The sequence below is a fragment of the Paroedura picta genome, chromosome 16 (assembly GCF_049243985.1).
Source record: "Paroedura picta isolate Pp20150507F chromosome 16, Ppicta_v3.0, whole genome shotgun sequence".
In the NCBI taxonomy this organism is placed as follows: Eukaryota; Metazoa; Chordata; class Lepidosauria; order Squamata; family Gekkonidae; genus Paroedura; species Paroedura picta.
This window is the reverse complement of record NC_135384.1, coordinates 27493123-27505338: the sequence shown is the minus strand read 5'-3', so window position 1 is coordinate 27505338 and position 12216 is coordinate 27493123. Positions and strand designations below refer to the sequence as shown.

General features: G+C 53.2%; 1 protein-coding gene across 3 annotated transcripts in view; it reads left to right on the top strand.

The window, feature by feature from the left end:
* The window catches only part of GRB7 (growth factor receptor bound protein 7), a 44694-nt gene that overhangs the window by 9039 nt on the left and 23439 nt on the right, over positions 1-12216 (top strand). The window contains exon 1 of one of the 3 annotated variants that reach the window (XM_077313740.1): positions 6928-6947. The exons of the other annotated variants lie outside the window; for them this stretch is intronic. The gene's annotated coding sequence lies outside the window, so the exon portion shown is untranslated. Of the gene's footprint in view, positions 1-6927; positions 6948-12216 lie in introns of those variants that run through there. 3 annotated transcript variants of the gene reach the window in all.

The window sequence follows — 12216 nt, the reverse complement described above, 5'->3', positions numbered from 1 at the left end:
AATCCACCCCCCAAAACATTTGTTTCCTCCAGGAGAGCTGATCTCTGTAGTCTGGTGATGAGCTGTAATTCTGGGGGATCCCCAGGGCCCACCTGGAGGCTGGCATCCTTAGGGCCAGTAGTTAAGTCTCCGACAGTGGGCCTAGCCTGAAGGGAGGGTGGGCAGGCATGGGACCAGCGGTGCCGACTTAAAGCTTCTGCTCCTGTCTTTTACATCAGGAACTCCGTTCACGAGTGTAGCCCACCCTCCCCATCACAAGCCCCTTCCCAAAGAGGTGGGCAGCCCCATGGGGCTGGTTTGAAGTTGATCAAAACACCCTGCACAAGAATTTGAGACCTGCAACGCTTTTGTGCCGTATCAAGCTTGGCTTTCCGTTTTCCCTAGAGAGCAAATCCCAAAATCCCTACGGTCTTTCTCCATCCCCTTGGAACACAAAAGTTGCCTCGCTGGGATGTGCCTGCACAGATATTGGGGAAAGGGGGTCCGAGGCCGTAGAATCCAGTTTCCAAAGCGGACGGAGAACTGATCTCTGTTGTCATAGTAGGAGATCCCCATGCCCCACTTGGAGGTTGGCCACCCTGGATATTTGTAGAGAGTCTTCTGCCACAGTGGGGGAAATTCGAGCCTTCCTCCACCCCAGTTCCCCCTCCCCAATGACAGGCTTATTTCTAAACTTTGGAATCAGCTGTTTTTTTAAAAAAAACCCTGTTCCCCCACCCCACAAAATTAAAAATGGGGGAGGGCTTGCAATTGCAGTAGAAAATGAGTGGGTAAGGGGAGCTTGAAGCCCCTGCTGCCTTCTGTTGATCCCCCCTTCCGAAAACCTCACTGTCTCCATGGGGCTGGGAGACGTGGGTTTGCCTCGGACCCCCGTGCGCACCCTTCAGCCCAGACGCATGGGGCCGCTTGGTCTCCCTCAGCCGTGTGGGAACGGTGTCCTTCCCAGAGGCATTCCCCTCTAGCAAAGATTCTCTGGCAGGGCCCAGCCTGCAGGGTGCCAATTGGCCCCGGGCCCATTCTCGAGGGACATGACTCGGCGGTTTGGGCAAGGGACAGAGTGTTCAGTTAATAAAAAGCCAGGTGGGACCCAGCAACCCCCCCCCACCCCCCGCCGTCCAGTTTAATGAGTTAGGGCCCTGCAGGGAGCAGAGTGCTCTCCCGTCACCGGGGCTCCTGGTTTTCGGGAAAAAGAGGCCGTTCTCTCAGAGGCCTCCCTGAGTGGCTGCTCTCCGCCGTGGCCTCTGCCTCTCCAGACCCGTGGCCAAGGAGGGTTAAACTTTAATCACGTTAACCAAAGCGCTGACCGGGAGGGATATTGGGATACCCGTTCGGATCTGTTCGTCGTCGGCCCTGCCGAGTTGCTGTTCGGCGGGGTTTGGCCCTGCCGACCTGGGAAAGGCCGCAGAGTCCGGCTAGGCAATTCTGATGAACGGGTCGCCCATAAGGCAGATCAGATAACAGATCAGATAACCCAGCTGGCTGCATGTGGAGGAACAGGAATTCCCAGATAACGGATTCTCTGGGAAATGAGTCGCTGCTCAAAGAAGGGGGGGTGATATTTCAGGTCAGGTTCTGCACAGCTGGATGGGGAGGGGGGATGGAAGCTGAATTCAGTACCGAGAAACATTGACTTGTGCCATTTGTATGTGCAGAGGCTGCCGGCTCTCTGATCCTCAGCAGTATACAATGCCACAGAGTCCCCCCCTCCGAAGCAGCCATTTTCTTCAGGGGAACTGCTCTCTGTCACCCGTAAGGCATCTTGTACCTGACAGCTCCGCCTGTAGGAGGAATCTTATTGTAAAAAGTCTTGTAAAAATATATTAAATACATGTTTGATTGCACAGCGCTAAACAAGGACAATTCAAAACAAAAAACAGTGTGAGGTCATGGCTAAAAGCAGTGGCTGCTAATCTGGCCAGCCGGGTTTGATTCCTGTTCCTCCACGTGCAGCCAGCTGGGTGACCTTGGGCCAGTCGCAGTCCTGATAGTGCTGTTCTGACTGAGCAGTAATCTCAGGGCTCTCTCAGCCTCATCCACCTCACAGTGTGTCTCTTGTGGGGAGAGGAAAGGGACGGTGATTATAAGCCGCTTTGAGCCTCCTTTGGGTACAGAAAAGTGGCATATAAGAACCAACTCTTCTTCTGTTCTGTCTGAGCAATAATCTAAGAGTTCAGCCTCCTCTCCCTCACAGGGTGTCTGTTGTGGGGAGAGGAAAGGGATGGTGAATAGAAGCCGCTTTGAGACTCCTTCGTGTAGAGAAAAGCGGCATATAAGAACCAACTCTTCTTCTTCTTCTCCTTTGGAGACCTGGGCTGCGGAGAGGCAGGCAACAAGAAACCACATCTGAACAACTCTTGCCTGGAGAGCCCTCCAGGGTCCCTCATAAGTCAACTGTGACTTGACGGAAATTTCCACCCCCCTTGACAGTGTCATCTGATCTGCCAGGTGTGGGACCTGCCAGGGGGCTGCTGTTTCCCCTGTCAGGTGACTGAGCGTTTTCGGGGCGTGCTCTAGCCCAGTGGTCTTCGGCCTGTCCGACGCGGGACGCTCCAGTTCTGCTAGAGGGCTGCAGGGAACTCACTCGTCCGCATGCCTGTGATATTCCAGTCAACCTTTCGGTTACGGCCTCAGCCAGGTGGGCCAACGGCAGAGGAAAAGAAAGAAGGGTGTCTGGTTTTTATAGCCTGCCCTTCCCAGTTGGCTCGGGATGGGGGAACAACAGGCAGGTGCATGCAATAAAGTTACATTGATAACAGCAGATAACAATGAAACTTTCCAAATTAAATCACTAATGAAACGATATTATTAACTTATTAGACTGCCTCTATCAGGGTCTTGTCAAAGGGGGAGGGCAGCTGTATTTCTGCTGGACGGTGAGTTTGAGGACAGTGTGTTTTGAGGAGGAAGGAGGCCAGCGTTGTCTCGGTGTGAATTTCTTGGCCTTAGCCGTAGGCCAGGTGGAACATCTCTGCCTTGCAGGCCCTCCAGATCGTTTGGAGGTCCCTCATCTCATCAGGGAGAGCTTCCTCTAGGTAGGAGCCAGGACCGAAAAGGCCCTGCTGGCTCAGGTCGAGGCCTGTCCTCTCTCACTGGGGCCAGGGATCCTGAGCGAGTGCTGGCCACTGGACCTTAGTGCTTTTGGGGGGCTGTAGTGGAAGAGGCGGAAACATAAGTACAAAGGTCCCAGACCGTGAAGGGCATAACTCTCCCATCCCACACCAGCTGCCGGGGGGGAGGGCCATGGCACAAAGGCAGGGGTTGAGGGACTGTCTGATGGTGTTTTGCAGAAGCCCCACCCACCCCAAAAATGCAGCTGTAGTTGCTGGGAGGGGAGAAGGTGGAGCAAAAATTTCCAACTTGCGCTTGGAGCAAAGTCCGTCCTGCGATAAATTAATTAATCTCAGATGTGCCAAGGGACCTACCCTTTGGATCTACATATGGAACAGTTTCCATTTGATACCAGCTGCTTCCCAGGGAGGCCGGCCCGTGCAGCTGAGTGAAGGTGCGGAGGTCCCTGGCACAAACCCCTTCCCACCCCCCCACCCACCCCATTACCGTTACCAGTTAAGTCTGCCGTGTGAGCTCGAGGGGATCTGAGCAAATGAGCAGAGCAAATTTGCACGGCTCTCTTCTTGTTTCGGCTGCCTTTCAGACAGCGGAATCCGAAGGGATCTTCTTAATTAGATTACTGGCGGTTAGATGAGCGCTGATAGGAGTCAAGTGACAAAGTTCCTCTGGGAACGGAGCTGGCCTTGAGAAATACACGGCACCTTTGGAAAGATCATCCCTCCCAGCGAGGCATACCTGCCCCCTAGGTACTGGATCACCCCAAAGAAGGAATTCACCCAAGAATTTGGTTTCCCCCCCGGAGACACAGCAGCTTCCTGAGACTGGATCAAGAGGCTCACCTGTAGCCAGAGGTGGCTCCCACCTTGAACGTGGTTTCAATGTGGATCCTAACAGGAAGCATGATTTTTATCTCCCGCTTTTCACTGCCCGAAGGAGTCTCCAAGTGGCTGCCCATCGCCCTCCTTTCCTCTCCCCACAACAGGCACCCTGCAAGGGATGTGGAGCCGAGAGAGCCCTGACAGGCCTGTTGTCAGAACAGCCCTATCAGGGCTGTGACGAGCCCAAGGTCACCCCAAGGGATGGCATCGGGGCAGTAGAAAGGACGCCTATGCATTGTCCTGACCCACCAATCTCTCCGACTCTCGGTAGCCCCCCTCTGAAGCCCGAGGCTAAGAGACAGCGCAAGGCCCTTTGCTTCTGACCGTTGTCAGGAAACTCAGAAACGGGATCGACCGCTGGCCGAAATCCAGGCCGTAACAAGCGTATCTCCTCCCGCTGTGCTCCGTTTCACCTGGCATGCTAGTTCTGCTGAGCTTGCAGCCTCGGTCTAATCACAGAACTCTGACCTCCTCCGTGCCCACTCGCTGTCGGTCGGCCCGGCTGCAGTCCCCGGTGCTGATGGGGAGGGATGATGAAAGGGCAGCTCGTGTGCACGTTTGGCCCCACTTGCCGTGCTCCAGTGGCGGATCCTGTAGGTATCGCCCTGTTGCTGCCGGACTCACTCTAGCTGAGCCCCGTTAACAAGCCCCGGTGGCACGGTAGAAGAAGCAGAGTTGCCAACTCTGGGCTTGGAAGCACCTGGAGATTTTGGAGGTGGAGGCCGGGGGGGGGGGGCGGGGAGCAGTTTGGAGAGAGGAGGAACTGGAGCAGGATCTGATCCCACAGAGCCCACCCTTCCGAGCAGCCGTTTTCTCCAGGGGAACCGATCTCAGTTATCTGGAGAGCAACTGTGATATTGGGGAGATATCCAGGTGCCACCTGGAGGATGGCAACCATGAGTAGAAGGCAGGAGATTCCTCTTTGTGAAGGTTCAAGGGGGTGATGGGTGACAGTGGAGGAGCGAAGGGGTTGTGGGCTTCCTGCATGGTGCAGGGGGTTGGACTAGATGACCCAGGAGGGCCCTTCCAACTCTAGGATTCTATGACTCCATGATTCTAATATTATTTGGGGGTGCTAGAATTCTCTGAGGGAGTTCCCTAGCCCCCTTAAAGCCAGAACCATCTATTCTGAGGCCTCCTGCACAGAGATACATAACAGTTCACCCTTGTTGACTTTGCCATGACAAAATATGAAACGGGGCTGATCCTGGCTATGTTTTCCAATGGCAGAATGACATTTTTTGCCTCCTCCCGCCCTCTGATCTACACCAGTGCTGTTCTTGAGGGACAGCGGAGGCCGAGGGATGACGCAGGGGTAGTTGATTTTTACGGGCTTTTACACTTGATCTACAGACTGTGGCATGGCACCCTTTCTTAGATCTCTTCCCTTCCCAGCCTCCCTCCCCAAATCTCCAGGTAAGTCCCCACCCTGGCAGCTGTGGTTGGGCCAGATGTCCTGCAAGGCTCTTTCAGTTCTGTGACAGTCAAAGAGCTCTCGAGATTGGCCGGAAGTGTTTCACTTGAGAATTTCCCACTTCCACCCGTGAACTTGCCGACTTCCCGTTCTCTCACAGCTGACTCTGGCTGTAAATGATCAGATTTCGGGGTGGGTGGAGAAGGAAATGCACTCCTCCTTTTGACTTTGCAGCCATCCAGCGTCTGCCCTTCCTTGTTGTTTACTTTGGCTGGTTTGCAATCATGAGAAGAAGATGGTCCCAAACAGCAGATCTTTGAAACAATGTGCCAGTGGATTTGGTTGTCTGTGAAGGCAGAGGGGTGCTGGAGGTCACCTTCCCAAATGGGAACTGGCATTTGGCAGGTGGTTGGGGAATCCCGAGAGAGAACAGGCTGGCCTCAAGAAAACAGGAAGCCATCCATTAATTGCAAAACAAAAGCAAACTTGCAGGAAGCCAAGGCACCTTCCTTGCCTGGGGTTGACTTGTAAATAGGCATATAGTAATAGTTTGTTCATGAGGACATGGTCCGCCCCCCCCCCCCCACGATGCAGGTATTGTCATAAGAAAACATGGATAGATTCAAATGTTGGTCTGAAGATACAAATGGGTAGCCGTGTGGCCCTGGAGGGACGGACCAGAATGAATGGGATGAAATTAATTCAAAAGAAATTCCGTCTAAACATCCGGAAGAAGTTCCTGACAGTTAGAGCGGTTCCTCAGTGGAACAGGATTCCTCGGGAGGTGGTGGGTTCTCCCTCTTTGGAGATATTTAAACAGAGCCTGGATAGCCATCTGACAGAGAGGCTGATTCTGTGAAGGTTCAAGGGGGTGGCAGGTGACAGTGGATGAGCGAGAGGGTTGTGAGTGTCCTGCATAGTGCAGGGGGTTGGACTAGATGACCCATGAGGTCCCTTCCAGCTCAGTTATTCCATGAGTCTGTGATTCTATGAAGTGGCACAATAAAATCAGAGTCCAGTAGCAAATCTTTGTTGGTCTTAAAGGTGCTACTCTACTCTGATTTTATGAAGGAACATGGTTTCAGTTCAGCTGATTTGGTTGACCAGTGAAATAGATTTGCCAGCTACCAGCAGGGCGGGTGTGAAGTTAAGGTTTCCAGGTCGAGGTTGGGAAATTTGGGGATAGAACCTGGGGAGGCCAGGGATCTCAGTGTGGTGCAACGCAAGAGAGTATCTCCCCTCCCAAACGACCTTCTGCATGGTCACGCCGTTTCCTCAAAGCCTGAAGAATGTTTCGGGGGGTTCTCAACATGAAAAAAGTTGAAAAGGGCTGGGTTAAGCGTTTTCCCACACCACTAAATAATGCGCTTGTGATGGCCACTGGATATTACGGTGCAGAAGGGCAAAATCCACTTGTAAACAGATGGTGGATAAAAACGGCGTTATTCAGTGTAGGGAAGATTGCCCTGAGCAATGTGTGAGGAAACACACGGGACCCTCGCTGGAGAAAATCTGCACAGAGAACCCTTAGACTGCTTCACTTGACTGCAGGTGACTTGAATGCTGGGGTGGAAATTAGCTTCCAGGTGAGTACAAGATTCTCAAAATTCAAATATAAGCGTTTTGATCAAATAGACTTTCTCGGCCAGGGTTTCGTGAACGCCTGGCATTTCTTCACAGCTCTGAATGGGTGGGAGTGAATTAATTTTTATATATTTTTAAAATCTCTTGAACATTTATCAGGTGATATGACCATATATAAGAGCCTCTTGTGGTGCAGAGTGGTAAGGCAGCGGACATGCTGTCTGAAGCTCTGCCCATGAGGCTGGGAGTTCGATCCCAGCAGCCGGCTCCAGGTTGACTCAGCCTTCCATCCTTCCGAGGTCGGTAAAATGAGGACCCAGCTTGCTGGGGGGGGGGGGGGTAAACGGTAATGACTGGGGAAGGCACTGGCAAACTACCCCGTATTGAGTCTGCCATGAAAATGCTAGAGGGCATCACCCCAAGGGTCAGACATGACTCGGTGCTTGCACAGGGGATACCTTTACCTTTACCTTTATATCGTACTTAGCTGTATACCGTTGTGTTTCTCTTGATGTGTCAGCGGTGTACGTGTATGGCTTCTTTGTTTTGCAGCCTCCAGATGGGGCCTGGAGATCTCCCAGAATTACCGCTGATCTCCAAACTAGATTGGTTGCTTATTTATTGATTTAGAGCATTTACTCGAGGTTACCAAGGTGCCTCCCCTCCCTAAATCCCACCCTCCCATGCTCCACTCTTGAATCTCCAGGTATTTCTGACCCCGGAATCGCCAAGCCTGGTGGAAACTCCTACCCACTGCAAAAGCTTGGGAGTCCTCTGAAAGGTCATGCCGTATGTTGACTGTTTGCTTTCAGCCCAGGGAGTCTGTTGATATTAGCTCTCTTGCCCTTGGGCTGAGGCCAAAGGGGCGTTGTGTCTTCTGCGGCCACATATGCAGTTTGGGAAACCGTTCCCGGCACATTGTAGAAACAGAACGAGGAAAGAAGCAGAAGTGACAATAGGAACGGGCTGGCTTGGGAATCAAACAAGAGTAACTCAGATGAAATGCTGAAGGGTGAGGGGGCAGGAATACTAGGAAGGGCGGTAGCATTGTCCTAAATGGAGCTTTATTCTGTGCATAAGTTCTCGTGCGCATGCACACTGCTCCAGGTTGGAGGAAGGAAGTGAATGCCACGGGCATCACATTGGTTGAGACAGACATTAGATCCGAGGGGGCCAGATGGTGGCTCTCCTGAGGTCCATGGACTATGATTCCCATGAGCCCCTGCAAGCAGATGGCAGGGGCTCATGGGAATTGTAGTCCATGGACATCTGGCGAGACACTGTTTAGCCATTCCTGCCCTACAGCATTATATCAGAAGGAGGCCCCTCTCCTCCCTACCCCTTCCCCCCCCCCGGCTCCATTCCCCAAATCTCCAGGGGTTTCCCCCCTGGGAGTTGGCAACCATAACCCTTTCAGCAGTTTCCTAACACTAGGAGAAACCTGAATGTTTGGGTCAAAGAACAGGCCCTGACAGAGTGCGGGGAGGGGGGGGAGGAGCTCTTTTGTCCAGATCACTGTCTGCCCCCCCCAAGTCAAGGGTGCCCCACTGAGTGGCCCCCCAATCTGCTTGGCTTTATCTGCACTCCCTCTCAGCGGGGGTTTGTTTTGCCAGCATGAAAACAGAGCATTCTTGAACCTCCTCGCCTCATAAACCAGGGCAGGGATCCAGCAGGCAGATGGCTTGGGGGTGGGGGGGAGCATAGTTAAGCCCCAGCAACGAAAACACCCTCCCTTGAGGCCTCCCTCCAGCTCCAACTTACCAGTGGATGGACGTGGGCCAAAAGAGTCAAGCAGGTGAACACTGAAGAGTCTGCTGGGCATGATACAGGGATCACCCGGAATTATAGCACCTCTCTAGAGCAGGGGGAGTCAACCTGTGGTCCTCCAGATGTTCGTGGACTACAATTCCCACGAGCCCCTGCCAGCAACGCTGGCAGGGGCTCGTGGGAATTGTAGTCCACGAACATCTGGAGGACCACAGGTTGACTCCCCCTGCTCTAGAGAACAGAGATCAATTCCCCTGGAGAAAACGGCTGCTCTGGAGGGTGGACTCTGGCATTTGTACCCCACTGAGGTCCCTGCCCTTGCCAGGCTCCATCTCCAAATCTCCAGGTGTTTCCCAGCCTGGACCCTGTCCCCTCCACTCCCACCCCTGTGGCCAGGTGAACCTCATAGTGGGGTTCCTTGAAGTGTGGCCGGCCAGGGGGCTCCGAAGGAAGAGCCAGAGGTTTCCAGCAAGCTCCTCTGACCCTCTTTCCCCCATCCTAGTCTACTTCACAGGGATTTAGTGAGCATAAAACGGGTTGGGGGGCGGGGAGAACCGTGCAGGCAGATGGGAGAGGGAGAACCCACCCAAATAGTATGTTCGCCAACGGCCCCATAAGCATAAGGTTTCTCGGCAGTGTTTCTTGAAAGATCATACTGGACCAATTTGGGGGAAGGTCACCATGGTGGGTGGGGTGGGGGAGCAGAAGCAGGGTAGATTGAGGGCATCAGTGCAGTTTCCCCTCAGTTTGTGGAGAGGTCTGGACCGTCAGACGTGGACCAGAGACTCCAGCTTTTAGCGGGGAGATTTGGCTTCAGCTTCCAGGCCAGCTGAGTTCCACCTGAGGTTGCCTGATTTGGGAGGCTCAGTGTGCGGTTGCAGAAGCAGGCTGGGGAACTCCCAGAGATTTGGGGCTGGAGCCTGGGGAGAACCAAGTGAAGTGCAGAGCCCCATAACCCACCCTCCAAAGCATCCCTTTCATTCAGGGGAACGGATGTCTGTAGGCTAGAGAGGAGCTGTAATTCCAGGGCAGGGGGTGTTCCCCAGTTTCCTCCTGGAGGTTGGCATCCGCGAATGCCGTAAATCTGAGCCAGCTGGGCCCGTGTGCATCAGAGAGCCCCAAAAGGCAGCGAGGGACGGGGGACTCTTTTAATCTGACCAGCTCTCACCAGCCAGCCAGGTGTCATTTTCTGAATCCCTCTCTGTCGTGGCGGAGCAGGTAGGACTTCCAGCTCTGCAGACCCGTTTCCTCCTCTCCTTGTCCCCGCCAGCCTCCTTTCCACGTCTCTCGCCTCTCCTGCTACCGCCACCGTCTCCGATCCTTCCTGGTGGCATCCAAAACAAACCCTCCTGCCTCCCGGCGTGTGTGCCAGATACCAAGGCGGTGAGGTATTTGCAAGGGAGGAGCTTGGTTGTTCGGCCTGCGTGTGGAGATCTCTGCGCCAAACTGGTTCAACCAGCAGCAACAAGGAGCTGGGCCTGTGAGGAGAGTGTTGACGGGGTGAGTGGTGAGGAGAAGGCTGTGGGCGTGAGTTTGTTTGTGTCACACACACGCACACACACCTTCCATGTGTAACTGAGTTTGGGTCCAGTGGTACCTTTAAGATCCACAGCATTTCGTTTTGGGTAAACTCTTCCACGTGCATGCCCGCTACTTCAGATACCATGCTTCGGATATCTGACGAATTGTGCACACACATGGAAGCTTCTACCCAGAATGAAACTTTGTGGGTCTTCAAGGTGCCCCCGGACTCAGTCCTTGTTCTGCTGCTTGAGAGAAACCCATTCCGGAAACCCACCTGAATCTGTCTTCACACCCCACCTGTACATGTGAGTAACTTATCGGAAGGCTCCCTGTACAATGAAACTCACTTTTCAGTTGGGGTTTTTGATTTCCCTCTGTCTCTCTTATTTCCCCTCTTTCGCGTTCATTTAAGACAGCTTTTCTCAGCCCGTTCCCTGTTGAAAAAACCCTGAAAAATTCTTCAGGCTTCGAGAAACCCCAGAAATGGCACGATCATATGGCACCTTTAAGACCAACTGGACGCTGATTTTATTGTGCTACTTCAGACCAACACGGCTACTCCTTTGAAATGATCATATGGAATAGGGTTGGGAAGCAGAGCTGTGGACACGCCCACCTGGGGCCCCTCCCCTTCCCACCCCCTCCAGGCCCGTCATTGGCCATTTTCGTAGGAGGTGGTGGCTTGACATGACCATATATGATCATAAAAGGTAAAGGTATCCCCTGTGCAAGCACCGAGTCATGTCTGACCCTTGGGGTGACGCCCTCTAGGATTTTCATGGCAGACTCAATATGGGGTGGTTTGCCGGTTCCTTCCCCAGTCATTACCGTTTACCCCCCAGCAAGCTGGGTACTCACTTTACCAACCTCTGAAGGATGGAAAGCTGAGTCAACCTGGAGCCGGCTGCTGGGATCGAACTCCCAGCCTCATGGGCAGAGCTTTCAGACAACATTTCTGCTGCCTTACCGCCCTGGGCCACAAGAGGCTCCATATATGATCTTATCACATGATAAATATTGAACCAATTTTTTAAAATACAAACAAATTCATTAACTTCCACCCCTTCAGGAAACCCTTCCAGGGCCATCAAGAAACCCCAGGGTTTCACAACCCCCTGGCTCAGACAGACTTAAGACCTCCATCTGGAAGGAAAGAAATTGGTGGTGGTAGATTTGGTAGGACCCATCTGTGGTGGTGACACTCCCCTGTGGCGGATGGTGGCCCACCAGATAACAACTGCTAGCTCAGAGCATCTGTCATTCTGTACAGATGCATTTGGAGCCAGTCTCCCACCTTCATCCTAACCTATCTGACAGCTTCAGGTGGGTCACGTGTTGGTCTGAAGCAGCAGAACTAAGTTTGAGTCCAGGGACCGCTTGAAGACCAACATCTGGGGACAACCTTTCATGGGCATGCAAGTCACAACCAAAGCGTGGATGCCACTGCAGAGCAGCAGTGGAGGTGGAATGGCTGTGACACAAAATTGGGAACAACTCAATTAGACTTGGGCGGACTCGATCCCAGCCCACAAACGTGCTCCTCGAGCCCCACGCTCTGCACATGGAGACAGACTTTTGCGAAACCAGTGCTAGGAAACTCGCTGAGAAGGAAACCGGCAAAATGCAACCCTCAGGCTGTCAGACTCATTTCCCCGTGTTGTTTGTCTCTTGGGAGGCGGTGCCTTGCTCCCGAGGAGCCCATTTGTCTTCATTAGGATGTCCTCTTTCTCTTTCCCACCAAGGCCCGGGGCTGCCGGCCTTTGTCGCACGTTCATTCCCTGTTTTACAAATCTCTCCCCAACTGCAAGCACTCGGAAGCTCACGTCTTGGATAAATCTTTGTTGGTCTTCAAGGGGACACTGGGCTCTGATTTTGTTTCGTTGTGCTGCTTCAGACCAACACGGCCACCCACTTGAATCCATCTGAATACTAGAGAGAGGAGACAGCGTTGGGGGAGAGCTTTGGACTTCTATCTCTTGT